Genomic DNA, 25268 nt, shown 5'->3' on the forward strand with positions numbered 1-25268 from the left:
GTTTTTCCCATTGCTAAACACTGTTTCAGGTAGGATATGACTTTCTTCCTAATTCGGTAGTTGTATTTAGCTCGCCCAGGAAATCTTCTGTTGTGTCGTGCCACGTGGTATGATACTGATTAAAGGCTACAGATTCTGAGGGCTTCCCCTTAACTCCTTCCACAACTTAGTAGCCCATTTCCTTTCATAAATAAGGTCAGATTTAGTGTCCAGTCGACGTCATGGTCATTCGGGATGCACTAGCTCAACTAGGGAAAACATGGAGAACGACTTCTGTCGGAACGATCTCGGCATTCACTTAGAATATTTCGTGTAAATCGGAAAGATCGGTCGGCCATTTGAACCCTTCTTCTCATGTATACCCTTGACAGATTACTACACGACTGGACTTAGTCGGGAAAACTGCATGCACTTAGCGCAGGCGAGCCACTAACATCTGCTTACGGAGAATAATTGCAATGCTCGACTTCATGTACATCGTTTCCTTACGTCACCCAGGGATGTTTAACAAACGCACCGCAGTTCTACAATATTAAAGAATAACCCGCGCTTGTAATAGTTATCGATGAACAATACGTATGCCAATCTTATTTCTCGTGGTTCAAGGAAGCAAAATGAAATTGGTTAGACGCTCATGTCAATGAACGTCCACAAATCGATTTATTTTTCTCCTTTTTTTCTTAATCACAACTGCTAGTTGACATTCTTGTAGTGAATCCCAACATATGCTAAAATGAAATAAATCGAAAGTTAGTAAAATGATCCTTCGTATCAATTTACTGCAGAGTCTGTCTGTAAGTGACTGTGTTTACGTGAACCGCATTCATAGCGTATCTGTCATAGTATCTGATCGTTATACGAAGGCCTCTGTTTCGATTGCAGATACTTTTTGACGGTTCTTGCTTCGACAGAAACCAAAACGGTATTCACTTGGGATTCTGAAGACAACTTAGAAACCATTCAAAAGAGAAGCAACGGCTTCGGTTACGAGAGTCACTATTAAAGGTGCTATACAGCTGTCACACAGAGAAAGATATAGCGTTCTGTAGAAAGCATAGCGTGTTCCCGTGGACCTGACCGAAAAATTATTTTTTCCAGAGTTGTCTGAGACATCACTACTGGCTGGACAAAATTTTAGTACGGTGCTGAAATCTCAGATTAACCTCATACGCCCGCTGTGCAGGAATAAATATAAAATTCAACTTTGTCTAAAAGATCGTTTTGGCAAGGGAACTGCCTTTTTCTCCACGCACGTATTTTCTGCAAACAGTGAAGCAGACGACATTGTACAGTCTGAAAGCTTAGAATTCCCCAGACATTGACGAACAGTTCCAGTTAGAAATGTTCACCTGCAGTAATTATTGTTGTTACAGCTTCAACAAAGACAAAAATAGCAAATTACAAATTTCGGCACGAAAGCAGGAAGTTAACGTACTCGGTTAAAGCATATAACAGATATTAGACTTCTACATAACAAAACGTTATTATCGGAATTCTGTTCAGCTTTCTCGTATTTTGAGTTCCACGCTTAATTACTGGTACTCATCAAGAAAAGTTTTGAAGAATTAAGAACCTTGCTACCTTTCTGCATTCACGTCAAAATATATGCAGTTTCTAGGTAACAGTGAATTTAATCCACAGTATTAGAGATTCCTTACATATGCCGAAAGCTATATGAACTAAATACCGAGCATACCAGCCGTGTACTACCTCCAGATATTCCCCTCCATCCTCTGTTCTAATTTCAGCCGCGAACTGTATTATGTTTCGTGAAAGTTGGAAGTTTTTTCGACTAGTTTTCTGTAGAAACGAGATGGCTAAATATCGATTTTTAAAGCGTCATTGAAAGTAATCGATTTCGATATTTCAGGAGGCGGATAGGAAACAAATGCTCTGAGACAGATAATTTTAACCTACAGTTTCTTTTCTATCCATGCACTGAAGTCTCCATTTATAAGTACTGAATACTGATAGCAAATTTTTCAGCTCCCTCAGACGTTCGCTTAAACTTTTGATGGCAGACGTTAAGCGTGTTAATTCACTATCGTCTCCAGATGGTAATAACGCGATCAACATCCTACTTCCGTTGCGTCATCATTGAAACCGAGCTCAAGTCGTCGATAGTTACAGTTTCTTTCCTGTCCGTGCGTTGAAGTCTCCAGCATTCGAATGTATTGTAATGGTTATGTCTAATCCGCAACAACGCTACAAACTTTAGCGATCGTCTAAAGAGATGTATTAAAACGGATTCACTATCGTAACTAGATGGTTAAACAAAATAAGTGATTTATCCACTGCTTGCGTGTGTTTGCACATAGCTCGTGTGAAGAAACACTGTGAATATGAGTACCTTCATACTTGTTTCTGTCGATGATTACGGCAGTAATACACGCGTGCGCAACGAATCCTGCCACAGACAGCTGACCCTGGAGTGCGGGCACGTCCGCAGCTGAATGTGGAGGAGCCAGGACTTCGGAGTGCTGTTGCCAGGCAAGAACAGGTCCTCGCCAGCCAGGAACGCCCTAGCCCGTCCGCTTTTTCGCGGCGTCTTCTCGTCCCATCATCTAAACGGCGCTGCACCTCTTCTTTTATGTTTTTTTTTTTTTTTTTTTTTTGCTCGAACTTGTTCCTAACTGCCAAGGACAACAGGCTTGAAGGTCGTGACGAAAATAACGTGCGTAGTTCTAAATTAGTGTTCGTGCGAGCCGGGATTTGAGAGACTGGCCGATCAGGTAACGAGGCTCAGAGTTGCCGCCTCTCCTGCTAGGCTACGTGAAAAGCAATATAGAAATTCAATCTAGACGTTGTCACATTGACCCTTGCGGTTAGCTCTATCTACTGTGCCGTTTGCAACTGCTACATTTAAACGAACAGTACTTAGAGAGAAAGACATTTCCACGAGGTTAAAATAAGTGCTTTGTGAAACACTACCGGCCAATTCCGAACACTACCTCATTTTCAAATTCGCAAATAAACTTGGATACATCCTCCTCGAAGGTATATATCAAAAGACACACAGCACGCATATTTTTCGTCGTATAACTGTAAATACATGAGGCTCGATTGCAAACAGTTGTGTATGACTACGTCTATTTATTTCGCGGTTGTGCCCACTGAGCATCAGGCCGTGTATAACTGTGGGTTACATTTTACTCCTGATATATATCTACGAGGATATTGTATGCACATCAATTTATGCATTTGAAAATGAGCCAAAGCGCGAAACTGAACGGTAGCACTACTTTGAAATGACGGAAACCTTTCTGGAAGTGTCACATTCGAGATCTTGTCCAGAAACTGAACTCTGCTCACTTTACTGTAGGAATGATCTCTAGTGTCACCGGCTCTGAAATTCCAAGGCTGGTTTCCTTTGCTTGCTTTCACTCTATCATCTGGTACGATGTTACATTTTGAGCCAATTCTGTACACTCAACAAGGCTATTCCCAGGAGAGAAAAGGGCGACCGGAGTGAGCTGAGGTGTCAGTTCATGTAGGCCGTTGTTCAGGTGTCTCGGATTTCTAGCTCTGTCGTCTCTGCACTCGTCTTTCACATCGAAAATATATGTGTAAAGTGTACAACAAGTTGTGTGTGATGCTAAGTGTGTGATACTCTACACAAATGGACCATTAGAAAACTGTAAGTACAAATTGTTCTAAATTTTAGCCACGAACCTCACAAAAAGAATTGATACCCAACTAAAAATCGCGCTTCTTATGTATTACAGTAGAAGTCAACAAAATGAAGCAGACTCACACACACTGACAACATCAAAAGAAATGGCTTAAAACACACAAAAAACGCACTTGAAAATGGGAATTATTTCTCGAAACGCGTCGTGCGAATAGTAAAATAAACAAAAAATCGTGACTGGTAGCAGAAGATTTATTTATTTATACACAAACCTATTGTATCTACAGTCGCAGGCTTTCAGAAACCATTTATAATGGATCAAATCACAAAATTGAAATCTATCACTTGTACCATACACTTTTTTTGTTCAAAAGTTCCTCGCAGTAGTTTATAACTTCGATGGTGCTTACCACTCTGGCCGAATCTTCTCTGTAATGCTATATTTATTCGGATACTCTCACATTTTTTCTTCATCCTTTAAACATTTTGTTGATATATTTTCTAATCGTCTTTCTGTAAACTACGTACAAGTAGTTTTGGCTAGCATGATACCATGAGCTCCAGAAATAAAACAGCCCGGTGGAAATGAAGTCTTTCGTTAAATATATCCAGGCTGTGGTGCCCACCGGAAGAAGTCAATCGCAACTGTGCTGTATTTCTCCAAGTCATTTTAGTACCCCACATTAGGCGACTTAGAGCATATATTCTTGCGATTTAGAAGAAAATAAGCTTACAATCTGACATCCCGTGGACGACTAACCCATTAGAGGTGAAGTACTAGCTTTTTTGAACAAGAATGGGGAAGATAATTTACAGTGATATTCTTGACAACCATCCCAGCAATATTTCCTAGATGCTTAGGGAAACCGCTAGATATTTAAATCAGGATACGCAGAGTGGGGTTTGAACTTAGATTCTCCAAAATACAACCTATTGCTCCATCTCGTCCAATTACACTGTAACAAAGTTATTCGGAAGATACGAACCTGTGTAGATTCAAAGTAGCTTGCGTTCTGTAAATCTCGTAGCAGCACTCATTTTTTTAAAAATGTTACGAAGCTAATAATTATAGCCTGGATGAAACAGCAAAGAGCTTTGCCAAACCTTGTCAGTTTCAGCTGTACGAAGTTAGAAGAACTAACACAAGTTATCCACGGCATTTACTGAAAACAGTTTTCTAAACCTCAAGTAAAACAGGTAGCAGATAAATCCCGTCTGCACTGTAAAGATTGTTTATATTTTCAGGCATTGCTCTCGTTTTGTGTAGAGAATATGATATTTCGGTCTGTACATGGTATGAGTTGTAATATTATTGTGAGTTTTATGACACCAGTTTATTTAAAGTAAAGACATTCATTTGGTGAATGTTTCGGCAGTATATCAGTACCGTTGGTATTCGCCCCATTACGGCGTGAAATACATGCATACGGCTCACTATTACTGTCATATCGAGGTAAATATCCCCAGAGCTGTGTAGCATGTAGGTGTCGTGTTTTTTGTGGGAACTGACTTCAGGGAATAGGTTATAACGGGGAAAAGAGGTGTTGAAGCAGTCGTTCATTACACTCGCAGCAGGGTTCCCATGCAGATGTAACCAGCGGTCGCAATTTCAGGTGTTCGACTTAAATTATCGCGCAGTTTCGTCCGTAAAAAATGTGAATACAGCTTGAATTACCGTTATGGTCTTCATAATAGTCTTCAAAACCGGAACGGCTAACGTGCGCGTTAATACCGGCACTTATTGGAAGGTCGGCCACTTCGGATACCGGATATCATCACATTTTGAAAGATATTTGTCGCAAAAATAGGAGTGGTGATTTAAGTCTTTATCCCCACGCCGTTCGCCGTCCGGAGTTCTGTGTGTTACCCTAGCCTCTTCAATAAGTACTACAGAATCTTAAGCTAGTTCAATGCTCGTATTTCAGACTTCTCGGTTCATCTGCCCTGACTGTTCTCCTCAAAAAATGGTACTTGTGAACTAAATATATAGCACCACACATAACACGTGATCATCCATCATCTGCGCTGTACAGTTACGTAAGTTGGATGGTCACTCCACAAGCACGAAGGACCTCTAGGCGAGACAATAGTTAAAATGACCTGCATACGCTACGAAAGCGAGTAGCTACAGAAAAAACTTAATTGGCTTCTTTTCTGAGTCTCCTGAGACGGCTCAGAGTAACCTGGAAAGCATACCAGTGGTTAGGATTTTATCGACATCACAATCAACAGAGGAGAACCACTAGTTCACTTGGTTGAGCATGCAGAAAGGAATTGGCCGAACTTCTTCAAAGGAACCATTGCACCATTCGGCGGAAGAGTTTTAGGACGAATTAAACTGTTCTGGTAGAAGTGGAAGCAAGAATCCCCATGCCATTCTGAACTGATACACAACAGAAAGATCAGTATGTGTGACTCCTGTGGGCAAAAATACACTTTATTATTCAATGTGGCATGGAAGCACACAGCCTCCGAAAATCATGTTGAGGAATTTATTACCGTGCCTGGGACAAATGCTGTGTCTGCTGAAAGGAGGTATGAAAGTATACGTCTTCCCATTGCATCATAGACATGCTCTATGGGTGACAAATCAGATTGCCGGAGAAACAATCAAGGATCCGTACATCCATCAAGGCATCTGCAGTACGAACCGTAGTGTGGTGCGCTACAGTATGCCATTTGGTACTCTGATCATAAAGGATATAACAACAAGCTCTAACGTTCCTCTTACATTATGACGAGTATTCAACTCCCCTTCAACAATTACCAGATCAGTCCTATTGGACGGCCGCTGTGGCCCAGCGGTTCTAGGCGCTTCAGTTCGGAACCGCGCTGCTGCTGCCACCAGGCGTGGATGTGTGTGATGTCCTTAGGTTACTAAGTTAGATTTAAGTAGTTCTAAGTCTAGGGGACTGATGAGTTCAGATGTTAAGTCCCATAGTGCTTAGACTCATTTGATTTGAAGTCCTACTGCCATATCCAACAGCTCCACACACCATTATTCCAGGAGTTGGAGAGATATGGCTCTCGAGAATCACCGTTTCCTATGAATTTTCACACGATTGCCAAGGACACGTTGTCATCGATCAGACCACCAGAAACAGAAATGAGACTTGTCGCTCAAAACCTTACAATGCTACTCGATGTACCAATTGACTTTGTATCCACATGATGTAAGTCTACATTGTCTGTGGTGTGCTGTCAGCGACAAACGCCGAATGGCAACTGGAGATCTCAACCCAGATTCCAGTAAACTGCTCCCTACGATTCGTGGTGACAGTGTTTCCGGTTTTAAGTAGTTGTCATCCATCTGTTCATGATAACCATCGAACAATAAGGACCCGTGCCTACTTTTCTTGCTTCTCTGTTGTTCTGTATTCATTCCCTTCTGAAGTCATCACACTATAGTCGACCATCTGTGCGATCTGTCTAGATGATGCTCCCATGTCCGTCATGCTAATGATTCGATCTTCTCCAAAGACCAAAAGATAAGCTGCACATAGCGGTAATCTGAGCGTGCTGTGTTGCCGCAACCTTAGACACATTGAATAGCCTTTACGTACGCACACCATTATTCATCTGTAGAAATTACATATTTCCGTACGGAAAATATTGAAAATAAGCTCCTACAACGACGAAATTTTAATCGGCTCATCCCACAGATATGATAACGTTCGCTCAAATTTTTCTGGTGTAACTGTTTCTATTTCAACCCGTGTAGATAGCAAACTTCATGTGTGCGTGTACTTCCAGACGTTGACTTCCGCAGTAACATATAAAATTGCAGTAGCTGGCGCCGCTATAATTGACACGAGTGTTGCAAGAGCAGCCTGTTTCGTCGAAGTCGGCAGCGCCGCTGTTGGTAAACACAGCTGGGCGTCGCGTTAATCGCCGGTCTTGCGAATAATGAGAGGCTGCCAGCGCCCTCAGCGCCTGCTCCCACACATTGGGGCGGCCGTGGCCCGTAATTATGATTCGGGGCCGCGGCTCTGACAAATGCTCTGACCGCAGCGCTCAACTAGCACCCGCCAGAGGGCGCCGAGTCGTCCAAGAGCAACACTGTGCACTGCCAGGCATTGGAGACTTCAATGCACGGACAGAAAACAAACTGTAGGAGCTCGTCTTGAAACTGTTTTTCTTCATAGGCGATGCGCCCATACAGCACGGGGTACATGAGTAACTGCAGTTCGCGTTATCATCACAGACATATTTTCTGTCGGAATTAATGGCTACAGCTGGATGATTCTTAGGAACTATGATTATGGGGTCCACTCATGCACAGCTTGCCTGGCCAAGAGAACTACTGCGTGCCACGCAGCATTGGGGACTTCAGTACATGGATGGGAAAGAAACGGTAGGTAACAATGTGGTGAGCTCGGCTTCAAACTGTATTTCTTCGTAGGTGATACGTCTATACAACGCCGCGTACATGAGTACTTGCGATTTGCGGTATCATCACAGACAGGTGAGAGCTGAATAATTCTGATGAATCTTGAGTACAGGGCCCAGAAACTCAAGTCGTGAAAAACCTAAAGTCTTTTTTTTCTGGAGTTGCTACTACATCTACAGTGCCCTGGAAAAATCGCAGTGCATTGTGGAAGGAACAGGGAGAGCTCTGTGGCAGGTTGAAACTTCGAGTATGCTATGTTAGCGCAGCTGACGGCGCACCACCAGTTTCGAAACACTGTCCGGCCACACAGCTTTAATGTTTCACTTATAATTACTGCAGCGTACTTCCAAAAAACAGCAGTTTCTACTTCTCAATGGGTGATACATATAACTCAACTTCGTCTTCCCTAGAAGTGTCCCCTGCTGTTGCCACAGCCTTTGCTGGTGAACTGTGCCTAGATTCCTTAGTCAATGTTCCACAACTCTGTTCTTTAACGTAGACCTCTTTTATTTCTTTAACTATTTCAAGCCTCTTCACTTCTACTTATTACCATCGCCATTCTGACTACACAAATAATGACACTGAAGTCAAGTCTGAGTTGCGAAGGTTTCATCCTCTGGACAACCGCCAGTTAGGAGATTTTGGTCACGGTGACCTGATAAATCTGAGGCGTCCATGTCACGAAGCTGGCTGACGATCTATTGTAGCTATCCCACAGTAAAGCTTGCCAATATGAACATTAAGGCTAATTAGTATCCGGCAAGCAGAGTTGAACTCCCAATTACTTTTTAGTCCACATGCTGTCTATGTGATCAACTTGCCCAAGTGGAATTTTGAATAAATTGTGAAACGTCTTTATGTTAATTAGGAGCAAGAACTGTTTTTTGTACCACCGAGCGATGTGACGCAGTGGTTACCACACTGGACTAGCATTTGGAGGCGCGGGGTTCAGTTCCCCACTGACACATCCAGATTCAGCTTTTCCGTGGTTTTCTCAAGCTACTCCAGCCACATGCCGTAGTACTTACCGCTAAGGTCGCGTTAGCTTTCCTACGTACGAGCGTTTGGTTTCGTCGGTAATGACGTCAGATAACACTTCTTCTTTCTTTCGAAAAAAAAAGAAAAAAAGAAAGAAAACAGTGTGTATGTGTCTCTTCGTCATTTAGTGTTAATTTTTTCTGGTTTGTTCGCTTTACACTCATCTACTGTTTAACTTCCTCGACATTTTCAATTACGTTACTATTACACTGTCAAAGATGAAATTTAGTCAGAGTTTGCATATCACTCTCCGTGTGTAATATCTCTTGCAATTTTGTGCATCGTCATTGTACCTCCTTTGGCGATGATAACCAGGTAAAGTCTGGTGATGGCTTTGTAAACCTAAAACCAATTAACGAAATAAGTTAATACTGCAGAACATACACAATTTAGTGCTTTTCATTTATTTGCTACCAAGCAGGGACGGAAGAATCAGTTAACGCGATGGAATCTTAAGCTTGTAGGGCAACGGGGCACTACGATTCCTCTGCCAAAGATGAAACTTACTCTGTGTATGTCTGGAAATTAAAAACGCCGAAGGTCGAAAACCAAGGGGGCTTTATGGGGGAGGGGGGACGTCAAAGTCTGTCGATTAGAGTGCTGCTGTCTGTAAATCAGACCTCGACTATATGTGCCCGTTAACTAATTGTAGCTACGTACGGTTTCGAAGTAGTTTGCGTAAACTGAGGACTTGCCCGATCATCTAGACTTGCAGCATGTGAACGCAGCTCCGGCCTTAGCCCCGTGACAAATTGGCTTAAGGAAAGCTAGTCCGCGCCGCTCTCGGGCGGTGTTCGCCGTCTGCCTGTCGTACTGACCGGTTCGTACCGAGGATCGCTCCGCAGCGCGGCGTACTGGTAGCCGGGGAATTTTAACTCGACTGTTCCCCGCGCGCCCGCCTGTCGTGGCGGTGCCTAAATTATGGCTGACTCCGACATGGTATTTACACGCAAATACAGTCCCGAAAAATGCGGCAGTTTGTTATTGGTGAAATACGACTTTCCTAAATGAGATGTAGATTCCGGAACGGGTTCCCAACTGAGTAGCAATTTATTTCTCGGAGGCGACAGAGCTGGCGAGCTGGGTGTACGTGCTGCGATGCTCAGCTCGCGCTGAACGCGGGGACTGCTGGTAACCGGGTGTGTGTCTCGACTCTTCACACTGGGTGCCCTCGTCTGCGGAAACTGGGAATGCTTCAGCACTAAGGCAGAATGGTGATGCGGAACAGAACTGCTTCTTCTTGATGGATTTCCACGTGATGGATTCCTTGGTTGGGTCCGCAGCTGTGTTACCGATATTGTGTTGGAAAGGAATCCACCACACAGCCACAATCTTTTTTCCCGACCTTCCTTTGAGGGCCGATTTCGGGAAGTTTGTTCCCATGCTCACTACTAAAAAAGAAGAAAAAATTTGTTACGCCAGTAATATAAAAGATAAAAGATTTTTACGTATAAGAAATTGTTAACATTTCTTTATATCATGAAACGCTACTCCGTGTCCTAGAATGAGTACAGATGGCACAACATGATGCGTAATTCAATTTTGGATTAATCACAGTAAAATGTCTAATGTTAACAAACATGCCAAATTACATTAAAAAGACAAAGAGATAACCGTAAGAAACTTCTGCACAGTTAAAAAATTTCCTTTTTGTAAAAAAATGTTTACCCTTTTTTCCTTTTTTTCCATTTTGGTCTCCCAAGAGCTTGTTAATTCCGGTCAGCTTCCTTTCTTCTGAACTGTAACCTTGGCTAATATTATTTCATTCTCATACTTCGCAAACCATCTTCAGTTTCCTGTCCATAACGATTTTGTCCTGGGTATAAACTGTCCTGGAAATTTACGATAGTCTGATTATATTATTTGGAAGTAACCCTGTTGTAGCTCTATGTTTCCTGTATTCCCATTTCCTCCAGATCCCCCTGAGACTCTTGGATCCAGGATTCCACGTGGGTAGGTGTGCTGGCCAGCCAGGATGTGGCTTTTAGGTGGTTTTCAAAGTCTGGCTAGGTGAATATCGGGCTGCTACCCACATCCCGACTCACTTACACTACTCACAAACATCTCGAAAACGTTATCACACTTTTACAATGGGGTAACACTAGACGCAGATAGCTGGGGGTACACAAATTTGACAACCCCATGAAATACTGGATAAGACCAGGAAGAAGAGTATTACGTGTCTAACTAATGTCATTTGTCTTACACGTTTATATGTTTCTCTGATCCTCCTCGTTACGTACGAAGATCTTACCATTGTTCGTTGAGCAGCCTTCCATTTTTGAACTCTATGCGCACTTTTGTTCATGTATCACGTCCGTGACTTAGTCACACATTGGTACACAACATCCATGTTTGGCAAGAATAAGATTTGCAACACAACTGACGGTTCGTTACCTGTAGCGTACGATTGCCAGGTCTCTCGCAGTGGTCCCCGTACCGTGTGTAATCACGGCTGCTGTCGGCGTACGCGGAACGGCCAATGATGTACGGCGACCGGCTACCGCGGCAGCCAGTAGCGGCACTCCGGCTACACACTGCACAGCGCCCGTGGGCCCGTGCTTTCGTTTCAATTACCCGATGATGTGCTGACTGCCACTTTACAAACAAGTAATGCCACATCAAGCTTCCCGTCTAGTGCACGTCTCTTTAACTCAGCGGGCGCTAAAGACTACACAGTTGAGCGCCCATAACACCATACCCATCCATCCATTTAACTCAGGGCTAGCTCTTTTCTAAGTTTACGGCGTCCTGAAAGATAAAGCCCATTTGCCAATCGATACATTGGTGTAAGTCACGTTACCGTCTTCTCATTTATGTCTCATTTTCTTAGGTTAACACAAGAGTTTGCAGATATCTAAATCACAATGACTGAACCCTGTACGGGGTCAGTTCACAATTGGGCGAATGCAAAACGTTTGTTCACTTCTTCACGTCCAGTGTACATAAAAAGTCCGGAAGCGATTGTCTAGTATTTGACAACAGACACCTTCAATCATATCTCTTCCCACTTCCTGTTCAACTAAATTTAGAATGCGGGAAAAAATTACTAAATTGTTGGTTATCTTTATCTTCTTTTGCCTTGTCCCGTTTCTCTGTGGGGTCGGCACTGTTAAGTGATACAGGAAAAGTATTCGCAGTTGCGAATATGATCCACTAACGGCTGTGTATAGGAATGATGGCAGTGAAAATTTGTGTCCGACTGAGACTCGAACCCGGGTTTCCCGCTTTACGTGAGTAGTTAGTGACTTCCGACAACCTTTACACATTTTATCAACATTTTTCTCGCTGACATGCTTCAAAATATGATGAAAGGCAAAAAGTTTGTAGCCTACTACATTTTTGCTGTTCATACAATAAAACTCCAGCGTCATGCATAACTTTTTTACTACTTTAGTAGTGGCTCTATTCGTAACACATTTTGCAGACAGTGTCCACATAAATCACTGGATGTACTTGCAAAATTACACTGAAGCGCCAAAGAAACGTATAGGCAGGCGTATTCAGATACGAACATATGTAAACAAGCAGAATATGGTGTTGCCGTCGGCAACGCCTATATAAGAATGGTTCAAATGGCTCTGAGCACTATGAGACTCAACATCTGAGGTCATCAGTCCCCTAGAACTTAGAACTACTTAAACCTAACTAGCCTAAGGACATCACACACATTCATGCCCGAGGCAGGATTCGAACCTGCGACTGTAGCGGTCACGCGGTTCCAGACTGAAGCGCCTAGAACCGCAAGGCCACACCGGCCGGCCCTATATAAGACAACAAGCGTCTGACGCAGTTACGGACATCATGCTGTCGCAGGGCGTGATACTTATATCTCTTGCGAACAGAATCCAGACTGTCGCCGTGTTTTTTAATTGCCTGTCTACTATTTTCCCTGTCTGCTTCCTGTGTATTTTATTATCATCGCCCACCATTTTTTTTATGCTTTAAATTTTCACAATTTTCCGCTGTTTTACATTTTACATCACCGTTTTATCGCCTGTTTTTATTTTTTTTATCTTCTTATGTTTTAAAAATTCTGTTGGCTGAAGAGAGGAGTACTAAGCTGCTGCCGGCCCGCCCCTTCGGGAACAGCGCAGTTGCTAGATCTGTTACTCTGCTACAATGGCAGGTTATCAAGATTTAAGTGAGTTTTAAACTGGTGTTACAGTCGGCGCACGAGCGATGGGACACAGCATCTCCGAGGCAGCGATGAAGTAAGGACTTTCCCGTACGACCATTTCACGAGTGTACCGTGGATATCAGGAATCCGGTAAAACATCAAATCTCCGACGTCGCCGAGGCCGGAAAAACATCCTGCAACAACAGGACCAAAGACGACTTAACAGATTCGTTCAGTTAGACAGTTGTACAACTCTTCTGCAAATTGCTGCAGATTTCAAAAAAATGTTAAAATGTGTGTGAAATCTTATGGGACTTAACTGCTAAGGTCATCAGTCCCTAAGCTTACACACTACTTAACCTAAATTATCCTAAGACAAACACACACACCCATGTCCGAGGGAGGACTCGAACCTCCGCCGAGGACCAGCCGCACAGTCCATGACTGCAGCGCCTTAGACAGCTCGGCTAACCCCTCGCGGCGCTGCAGATTTCAATGCTGGGCCATCAACAAGTGTCAGGGTGCGAACCATTCAACGAAACATCATCGATATGGGCTTTCGGAGCCGAAGGCCCACTCGTGTACCTTTGATGACTGCACGACACAAAGCTTTATACCTCGCCTGGGCCCATCAACACCGACATTGGACTGCTGATAACTGGATACATGTTGCCTGGTCGGATGAGTTTCGTTTCAAATTATATCGATCTGATGGACGTGTACGGGTATGGAGGCGATCTGATGAATCCATCGACCCTGCATGTCAGCAGGGAGCTGTTGAAGCTGGCGGAGGTTCTGTAATGATGTGGAGCGTGTACAGTTGGCTGATACGAGACACCTGATACATCTACATACTGTTCTGACAGGTGACACGTACGTAAGGATCCTGTCAGATCATCTGCATCCATTCATGTCCAATGTGCATTCCGACGGACTTGGGCAATTGCAGTAGAACAATGTTACACCCCCCATATCGATAATTGCTACAGAGTGGCTCCAGGAACACTCTTGTGAGTTTAAACACTTTCGCTAGCTACCAAAGTCTCCAGAATTGAACATTATTGAGCATATCTGGGACGCCTTGCAACATGCTGTTCAGAAGAGATCTCCACCCCCTTGTACTCTTACGGATTTATGGACAGCCCTGCAGCATTCATGGTATCAGTTCCCTCCAGCACTACTTCAGACATCAGTCGAGTCCATGCCATGTCGTGCTTCGGCACGTGAGGGTGCTACACGATGTTAGGCAGGTGTACCAGTTTCTTTGGCTGTTCAGTTTATATCATAGTACGAAACATAGCTCGAGAGATGTGACATTTAATATATGTCAGCTCGATTCCTTAACGAATAGACTTTGGGATGGGAGGGAGGATGGAATACTGATATGGCTTCAAATATTGTATAATTTTGCAGTTGTTTTTGTTGTTGTTGTTGTCTTAAGTCTAGAGACTGATTTGATGCAGCTCTCCATGATACTCCATCCTGTGCAAACTTCTTCATCTCCCAGTACCTACGGCAAGCTACATCCTTCTGAATCTGTTTAGTGTACTCATTTCTCGCTCTCCCTCTACGATTTTTACCCTTCACGCTGCCCTCCAATACTAAATTGATGATCCCTGGATGCCTCAGAATGTACCCTACCAACCTATCCCTTCTTCTAGTCAAATTGCGCCACAAATTTCTCTTCTCTCCAATTCTATTCAATACCTCCCCGTTAGTTATGTGATCTACCCATCTAATCTTCGGCATTCTTCTGTAGCACCACATTTCGAAAGGTTCTATTTTCTTCTTGTCTAAAGTATTTGTAGTCCACGTTTCACTTCCATACAAGGCAACACTCCATACAAATACTTTCAGAAACGACTTCCTGACACTTAAATCTATACTCGATGTTAATAAATTTCTCTTCTTCAGAAACGCTTTCCTTGCCATTGCCAGTCTACATTTTTTTATCCTCTCTACTTCGACCATCATCAGTTATTTTGCTCCCCAAATAGCAAAACTCATTTACTACTTTGTCTCATTTCCTAATCTAATTCCCGCAGCATCACCCGATTTAATTCGACTACATTCCATGATCCTCGTTTTGCTTTTGTTGATATCTTATATCCTCCTTTCAAGACACTGTCCATTCCGTTCAACTGCTCTTCCAAGTCCTTCGCTGTCTCTGACAGAATTACAATGTCATCAGCGAACCTCAAAGTTTTTTATTTCTTCTCCGTGGATTTTAATACCTACTCCGAATTTTTCTTTTGTTTCCTTTACTGCTTGCTCAATATACAGATTGAATAACATCGGGGATAGGCTACAACCCTGTCTCACTCCCTTCCCAACCACTGCTCCCCTTTCATGTCCCTCGACTCTTATAACTGCCATCTGGTTTCTGTACAACCCCTCGTAGTCTTACGGATTTATGGACAGCCCTGCGGCATTCATGGTATCAGCTCCCTCCAACACTAGTTCAGACATTAGTTGAGTTGCGGCACTTCTGAGGGGGCGCTAGACGATGTCAGGCAGGTGTACCTGTTTCTTTGGCTGTTCAGTTTACATCATTGTACGAAACATAGTTCGAGAGATGTGACATTTAATACATATAAGCTCGATTGCTTAAGGAATGGACTTTGGGATGGGAGGGAGGATAGAATACTGGTATGGCTTCAAATGTTGGAGAATTTTGCAGTATGTCACTGAAATAAAATTTTTAAAAAAAGATTAGAAACAGAGAGGCAAGAACAGGAGCTGGAGAACTGGTCCGATACGTGCTGTGGGAGAAAGCGGGATACATTTCCCCGCGAGATAGGTGACGCCAACGGTGACTCCAGTGGCCGGGCCCGCTTCTAAAAAAGGAGGCGAGTGCGCGCGCTTGCGTAAGCGCAGCCGCGGGGAGGCGTTATTATTTGGACGCGGAGGCCGCGCTCCACTGTAGGAGCAGCAGCAGCAGCAGCAGCAGCGAAAGCCCGCCGCCGCCTAATGAGATGCAGCCGGGGACGGGCGCCGCGCCGCGCCGCGCTGCGCTCCAGTCCGCGAGACGAACCTGCCGCAGGCTGCTGGCCCGTGGGCGGGGCCACGGCGTCCGCGGCCGCTTACGTGGCGGAGCAGTTCTGTGGCGTCGGCATGGGTGGTTTCCTGATTCCGGGGTACCCGTCGCATGCTTCTCTAGTGGGCGAGCGAGCTTTAAGGTAGTGCTCAGCGGTCAGTAGTGGGATGCGCTACAGGAAAGACGTATGCAACCCGGAAAAGGTCACTAATAAGAATATAACATATCAGAATTTCACAAGCCACGTATTTGCATTTGGAATACATCCAACGTGGGCAATTCTACGCGGGTCGTTCAATAAGTGACGCGACACATTATTTTCTAAAATCAGGTTGGTTTTATTCAGGCTACCAATACACAATATTATTCCCCACACTCGTGTATGCAAAATCCTAGTTTTCAAGATATACATTTATACTTAGCAAGCCACCCAACGGTGTGTGGCGGAAGGCACTTTACGTGCCACTGTCATTACCTCCCTTTCCTGTTCCAGTCGCGTATGGTTCGTGAGGAAGAACGACTGCCGCAAAGCCTCCGTGCGCGCTCGAATCCCTCTAATTTTACATTCGTGATCTCCTCGGGAGGTATAAGTAGGGGGAAGCAATATAGTCGATACCTCATCCAGAAACGCACTCTCTCGAAACCTGGACAGCAAGCTACACCGCGACGGAGAGCGCCTCTCTTGAAGAGTCTGCCACTTGAGTTTGCTATACTTCTCCGTAACGCTATCACGCTTACCAAATAACCCTGTGACGAAACGCACCACTCTTCTTTGGATCTTCTCTATCTCCTCTGTCAACCCGACCTGGTATGCATCCCACACTGATGAGCAATACTCAAGTATAGGTCGAATGAGTGTTTTGTAAGCCACCTCCTTTGTTGAGGACTACATTTTCTAAGGACTGTCCGAATGAATCTCAACCTGGCACCCGCCTTACCAACAATTAACTTTATATGATCATTCCACTTCAAATCGTTCTATACGCATACTCCCAGATATTTTACAGAAGTAACTGCTACCAGCCATTAAAATTGCTTCACCACGAAGATGACGTGCTACAGACACGGAATTTAACCGACTGGAAGAAGATGCTGTGATATGCAAATGATTAGCTTTTCATAGCATTCACACAAGGTTGGAGCCGGTGGCGACACCTACAACGTGCTGACATGAGGAAAGTTTCCAACCGATTTCTCATACACAAACAGCAGATGACCGGCGTTGCTTGGTGAAACTCTGTTGTGATGCGTCATGTAAGGAGGAGAAATGCGTACCATCACGAATGTCAACAGCAAGCTATTCCGTACCAATATGCCTATTCAGCAGCGTCTGATGCTGGCAGTAGATGAGAACTCTGTGCTGCTCTAGCAGTGTCGGAACGCACTGCTCTTCTTTGCGTCTTTTGTATCCAGTATTGTTCTAGATACAAATTTGTAATGGTAACAGCCAGCGCATAAATGCAGTTCACAGTAACCCGTGGTTTTCAGTAATTAGTAAAAGATGCAATGCAGGAACCGTCTTTAAACACAGGAAAGTTGTGGCTCGCATTCCGCAAAGAAGTGAGGGATAAAATCGAGCCACCGTGGCCAAGCTATGTGGCGCACTGCCATAGTTTCCGGCGAACATTTGACCCTGTCACTCTAAGCGCGTTCTCTGCAAGATCATGACGTAGCTGGCGGTCGGTATCGCGCCGTCGCAGTTAGCGTCACTCCCGCTGTAGACGCAAGGCGTACTTCGACTTTCCGCAGTCTAGATCGCTGGCCCGGGCGCCTAGAAAGTGGTTGCGTAACGTAGATAACAAAGGGCCCAAGCTCCGCCTACTACCCGTTAATTATCGGCTGCAGAGTTTACTGTCTTCCTTCCACCGATCGTTCGTCCGTTTACGGAGGAGCGATCGGTAGGGGGAAGGGACGTTGAAACCGCGACGTTGGGGTCGTTGGTAACAGAAAACACTGTCAACCTGGTGTAGGACTGAGAAGGTAATCGACCGAAGCTGTATTTAAAGATCCATCCTAACATTCTCTTTAAGTGGTTCAGCGAAAAGACAAAGATCGTAAGTCATAAATTTAAATTCCGCTTTTGACATACGTGGATCTACACAGATACATACAATTTCCTGTAAACTGCTCCTAGTTAAATCTGCACCTAGTGAAATTTGCTCCCAGGAAAAGTCGAGGGAATGTTTGCCAGCCCCTCTGTCCGAATTTTGTAACTTATCCGGCAGGTGCAAGCTCCTTATGCTTGATGAAGAGGACTGAGATACTCGAACAAAAACTGTGATGCCAGAATTATTAGAATCGGAAACGATGATAATGTGTTGTATTCTATATGAGGCAATCACAGATTTTTCTGATATCTGTGCGGTTTGGCACGGCCTTTTTATAACATGCTTTTTGTTGCTTTCTGTTCTTCCATTTCAGTAAATCATGCCCTTGATCGTGCAGGTCACGAAATTGTTCGAAATGTCGAAAGGAATTATATGGTTCCAGAGATATTTACAAATCTCAAATATCTATGATGTACACATGCAGACTGAAGCGGTGAATGAAAATTTGTACCAAGGTACGGACCCGAACACGGATTTATTGCTCAGTAGGCAGATGCGCTAACCACTACGCCTCCCTGATACAGCGGCTTTGCACAACTGCACAGACAGTAGTGAACGGGAAACCCAGGTTAGAATCCCGCCTTAGTACATATTTTCATTCATCGCTTCGGTCTTCTTTCCAAATATATACTAGAAGTTGGGTTGTCTTCATCTCGCAGCATCATCTTCGCCTGATTCGGTGTACGGTCTTGTAACGCTTCACATTAACGTTCGTTCGAAGTAAGCGCCTTACAACCTTTATTCTTTAGCAGTCCACATCAATACTTTGATTTTTTTTTCAAGTAGCAAGAAATGACGACCCCGTCTACTTTGGCACTCTTTCAGACACACCATTAACCTTAATGGTGGGCACATGGCTTACTGCAGATGGTCGTTGGCTCTTCTTATCAAACCCATAAGCCGAAAAATACACAACAGTTACGAAATGAACCCTACAGAAGTTCAGAGTCGTACCCATAGCCCGGAGAGACTGTTCAAGTGGTCAAGCACTGGCTGAACGAGGTCTCTGGGAGGGAGCATTTGCGGTGGACCAGGACTCAAAACTGTTCAAATGTGTGTTAAATCTTGTGGGACTTAACGGCTAAGGTCATCAGTTCCTAAGCTTACACACTACTTAACCTAAATTATCTTAAGGACAAACACACTGTTGTGTACATAGTTCCGCGCGTACACAACTTTCCCAATAGAGCGCGCCCCGCTAAGCACAACAGCGCAGGCGCAGCGCTCGTCTGTCTCCGCACTACGAGATGGCGCTATCTTAGAGACGGACCAAATTCTGCTTCCGCCGATCCGCGTATTAATATGTAAAGCAGCCAATGAGATTGCTGCTAATGTAGAACCTTTTCTCCTCCCTGATCCCACTCGCGCAGTGATACATGAACGCACTAGGTATTATAACGAGTGTACAGACCTCCGATTAGTCAGTCTTCATTTGTCTGCATTAGTCTGTACCAGTCTATAGTCAAGTTTCAGTCTGCACCTAATAAGATTATCATATTCCTGTACATAGCCATGAAGATAAATGAATAGACACTTTGTCAAGTATCAGAGATGTGAGAATAAGATTAACGTACCAAGACCAAAGGAACTTCAGATTGTCAATTGTAAATAGCATCCAGAATCAAGTTAAATAAGGTTTACGATTGTTATTATTTTAATAAATGCCGGCCGTGGTGGTCTAGCGGTTCTAGGAGCTCAGTCCGGAACCGCGGGACTGCTACGGTCGCAGGTTCGCATCCTGCCTCGGGCATGGATGTGTGTGATGTCCTTAGGTTAGTTAGGTTTAAGTAGTTCTAAGTTCTAGGGGACTGATGACCACAGATATTAAGTCCCATAGTGCTCAGAGCCATTTGAACCATTTTAATAAATGTGTGTGAAGATTAATGAAGTTCTGTTTAAAGTTGGTCACCGTCAATCTGCTACTCTAAGCGTGCAAGTGGCATTTCTATCGTCTGACCTAACGGCAGAAGATAAACACCCCACGATAAGACCACGAGACATATTGCTGACACTCGCCTACTTCGCTAGAGCGACAAGTCAAATAATCTGATGGTGTGTGTACCGAAGGTCTTACAGTATGCGCACCACACACACACACACACACACATCCATGCCCGAGGGAGGACTCGAACCTCCACCGGGACCAGCCGCACAGGACCAGGACTCTCAGGGTGCAAGTAGGCCGTGACTTAGTGAGCAGCTGATTTCCAGAAATACTTGGCGCCAGTTTCGCTAGCAGCAGTTTTTCATATTTCCATACATACTCCCTTCCTCACTCTCTGTTGATAATGCACCACCCCATATAACTCTATCAACCATTTCCCACAAAAAGCGACAGTTTGCACAGGACTTTCTTTAACTAAGTAATGAAGCTATGGCTTACAGCTGGTGAGTACATGAGGTCTGGGTATCTTCAGAAATTTATCTAACCTTATCTACAAATGAGCTAGTGATCATTCCATTTCATATCACTACACATTGTTACAGCCAGGTCTTTGTACGAGTTGATTGATTGTGTACTTTCTAACAATACCACCACTTGCAAAAAAAAATGGTTCAAATGGCTCTGAGCACTATGGATCTTAACTTCTGTGGTCATCAGTCCCCTAGAACTTAGAACTACTTAAACCTAACCTAACATAAGGACATCACACACATCCATGCCCGAAGCAGGATTCGAACCTGCGACCGTAGTGGTCACGCGGTTCCAGACTGAAGCGCCTTTAACCGCACGGCCACACCGGCCGGCCCACCACTTGCAAAGTGGGTTAGAAATTAGATTAATAATGTTGCTCACGCGGCATATGTTCGCTTTATCGGGCGAAAACAAAGTTATTGACTCTGGATGGTATCGTCAGAATGGAAATAATGAAGTCACTGTAAAAAAGTCATTAATTTTGGCACTTGAATGGATTCCCACGTAGATTTCGTCGAAGTTGTTATGACTCATCTTGTTGATTCTAGGGTGATTCCACTTTGACTGCTAGAAGGTCCAGATCTGTATTTAAGCAATATTTGAAGGCCTAACAAATGCGTTTTGCAGGAAATTCTTAATGATGAAACAATCCCAGATCAGAACAATGGTATGGTAGAAATAATTTTTGACTTTGTGTTCACGATCCACATTTCTATTAAACTTCTTGTAAATTCACATATACTTCTTCTTAATTGTCACGTCATTAAGAAAACAGTTTTGTATCAATCTTGATATATTTAATTTCCACTTTAACCAAACACAAGACTTGACTGTTCTTTTACAAAAAAATGTTCAAATGTGTGTGAAATCTTATGGGACTTAACTGCTAAGGTCATCCGTCCCTAAGCTTACACACTATTTAACCTAAATTATCCTAAGGACAAACACACACACCCATGCCCGTGGGAGGACTCGAACCTCCGCCGGGACCAGCCGGTTCTTTTACAAAGCGAAATAACAACTTAACTTCTGCAAAGTGAAACAAAGACTGCTCTGTGCGCATTCGCGCCAAAACGGTTTCAAGTAAGTCAACGATTATGACAGTCTCACAGAAATGGATACACACATGAACCATATCACTGTAATATATCGATACATCGGAGTACCTATACATTAATAAAACCAAATGTGAATATTGTGACAAAAATATGTGTGTTACTTCGCAGAAAAGTAGTACGATATTACTGGTATCGAGAACTGGGGTTGGAGTGCCGTAATGCTCACGTAAATACCATTACAACGTGAATCATTAGTATTGCAGTCACCAGGCTACTACGTTTGTTTTCGTTTTTTGATGCGCACAATTTTTCATTTCTGGACATTTAAAGCAAGTTGACCATATTTGTACCACTTTGAAACCTGATCAAAATTTGAATATATCCGCGGCTTTTTTCACTAACTGCGTCATGTGCGAAGAGTCAGACGTTACTCTTAATACTGTCAGGTCAGCATCAGAGAAGAGAGATGCGTCTAACATTCTCGAGTGCAGTGAGCTACTTTGCTGGTTTCGGAAATACCACCCCACGAGGTTTGGTGCGGCAGAGTGCCGGGACACGAGAGGCCTCGCTCCCCGCGAGACGTGTCGCCGACCCCTGCCGCCCGGGTCCGCCGTATTTCTCACCTCCGCGTTATCGCCATCTCCAGAAACGCAGCTTCGGCCACGAGCGGCGCTTAATATCGCACGGGCGGTCGTTTCTCAGCGCCCGTTACGGCGCGCGCCTCGCTGCGACCGTGTCAGCTATAACTGCGCTCCATTTATCCGCTGTCCGCCACACGCGATATGCCGCCCATTCTCAACGACACCTCCTTTTTTTTCCTTCCCTTGCCCCCGCTGCAGCTAAGACGATTTCCCGCTGCAGAGAAGCAGAGTCATTTCTTTTAATGCGCCGGGAAATTGCATCGCAGAAGACAAGTAACCGACGCGGTTATTGAGAAGTTACAGATAGCGCGCTAATGCATAATGTGTCAACCAGCTGTCGACCATTTATCTCGTGTACTCGCATTTGGATGCATGTACGTGAATGCTCTTTCACTGTCTTCATCACTGGGGAGCGCTTTAGAATATTAACTACCACAGCTATCTAGCAAGTAAGTTCAAGTTCCGCCTGCTCCCACCTTCCAAACCCACTCTCTCTCTCTCTCTCTCTCTCTCTCTCTCTGCCCCCCCCTCTCTCTCTCTCTCTCTCTCTCTCTCTCTGCCCCCCCCCCTCTCTCTCTCTCTCTCTCTCTCTCTCTCTCTCTCCTCACATTTCATTGCCTAGTCAGGAATGAAGATAGGAGTGTAATATAACGTCGACGATGACGTTACTGGAGAACGATCTCGGATTGGGAAAAGATGGGAAAAAATTCTTTTTGGTGAGCTTGTCCCAATATTTTCCCTAAGCTATTTGGGTAAAACATATTAAACCCACGTCTGGATGGCCGTCGTTCTCCCGAATGCGACTCCAGTGACTTGGCACTGCGCGAACTCACTCGTTCCATTGGTTAGGACACTGACTTTTTTTGAAAACAATTTTCGGTCATCCTGATTGGATTTTCTTTAGCTTTTTCTGGATCGCGAACGCTGGACTGGTTCCTCACAGCACAGCCTCCCTCCCCCCCCCCCCCCCCCCCCCCCCCAGTATACCCTTTCACCGAGCGGTCTAAGGCTTGTGTCGCTAGTCACACAAACAGAGCAATGTAGAACTTTTCCTTTGATATGGATCGCAATGAGCCAGTTTTCACATGGAACGATCCTGCGTAATCAACTCCACAGCTGAAGAAAGGCCTCACATCTTCTACACGTGGGTGTGGCAAGTCTCCCATGAGCTAATGTTCAAGTTTTGCCTTTAATCACTGACGAGTCAAGCACTGATACAGAACGTGCCGGACTGCGTTTCGTCCATTAGCTATCCAGTATTGCCTCCTGAGAGATGTAAGCAACAGTCAGTCGGCGAGACTCAGCGGAGCAGCGCCTCTGAGGAAGTCCAGCTCAGTTCTGGACGAAACGTAAGGAGCAGAAAAGTTCTTGGTCCACGACCTCACATCCCGGAAAGTATATCAACAGCCATGTAAGCAACAATTGACACCCACCATGGGAAAGACGACGACTATTAGCCTTGTGAGATGATGATCAGGTGACAGTATGAGCTGATGCTTCTCCTCATATGACAGATCAGCCTTTCATAGCCTGCCACAAACCCATAGTAATCCCGCGTCGTGGAGGATAGCATGCAATTATATGAGCTTGCTATTCCTTTCTCCTAGCTTGTTAGTCTCCAATTGGTAGATTTCTATTGCATATGTGGCTTCTTGTGTTATTTTGACGGGCCGCGCGGTGTTAGCCGAGCGATCTAAGGGCGCTGCAGTCATGGACTGTGCGGCTGGTCCCGGCGGAGGTTCGAGTCCTCCCTCGGATATGGGTGTGTGTGTTTGTCCTTAGGATAATTTAGGTTAAGTAGTGTGTAAGCTTAGGGACTGATGACCTTAGCAGTTAACTCCCATAAGATTCGACACACATTTGAACATTTTATACCATTTCATCATATCCAACGACTTAGTACTCTCTGTCCAATGCTATATTGTTCGTAGCCGGGGGAGCGTAATACGCCAAATTCTAAACTCCGAGGTTTGACTGTCAGCAGGTGCTGGAATGTTACTGTAATTTCCAGCTCTGGTAATGCACTGTGCTTCGGGCTCTACGTTGAATTGCAGGTTTCCTGTATCTGGCAATGTGAGCTGGTCCTCCGACCGTAGGAAGTTGAGGGTGTACGTTTCCAGTAGGGCCATGTGGTCTTCAGACCAAATATTGCGTCTGAATCTTTCGCTCTATTTAGGAGTGTGGAACTTTTAGTCGAAAGTTTCAGGTTTTGTTCGCTTGAAAGCCCTCTATCGGTTAGGCCATACGAATCCGAAAGCTTACTTTTATCCTTAGTGAGCAGGTCTTCCTAGAGTCAACTTTGCGCCTCAGATGCACTTAAATAAAAGCACCTCCAACCGTCTAAGTTTCCAGTTTTAGTTTATTTGTGCTTCCAGTTTCAGCTTTACATTACACCACCTTTATGCCCCTTGACGGACTTGTAGGAAGAAAAAAAATGGTTCAAATGGCTCTGAGCAGTATGAGACAACATCTGAGGCCATCAGTCCCCTAGAACTTAGAACTACTTAAACCTAACTAACCTAAGGACATCAGACACACCCGTGCCCGAGGCAGGATTCGAACCTACGACCGTAGTGGTAGCGCGGTTCCAGACTGTAGCGCCTAGAACCGCTCGGCCACCCCAGCCGGCACTTTTAGGTAGAATCCCACCGCTTGTACGGTCGAAATAGAGGCCAACATTCAGTCACTGGTATCCGCAGATTCATTTTTAACGCAGTGATCCTTTCGATCATGACCTGCCTGAAGAAGATGCCGTAATGTAACGCAGAAACTGCTTGCACAAATAAACTGAGGCGTATAGTGAGCTGCATCTCCCAGGAATCACAGGCC

The 25268-nt window shown here is 44.5% G+C and overlaps 1 protein-coding gene across 1 annotated transcript in view; it reads left to right on the forward strand.

Moving 5' to 3' along the window:
- Nucleotides 1-25268, forward strand: part of LOC126419560 (fibroin heavy chain-like) — a 91374-nt gene that overhangs the window by 31137 nt on the left and 34969 nt on the right. The gene's annotated exons all lie outside the window — the stretch shown is intronic.

Source organism: Schistocerca serialis, chromosome 9 (assembly GCF_023864345.2).
Source record: "Schistocerca serialis cubense isolate TAMUIC-IGC-003099 chromosome 9, iqSchSeri2.2, whole genome shotgun sequence".
In the NCBI taxonomy this organism is placed as follows: Eukaryota; Metazoa; Arthropoda; class Insecta; order Orthoptera; family Acrididae; genus Schistocerca; species Schistocerca serialis.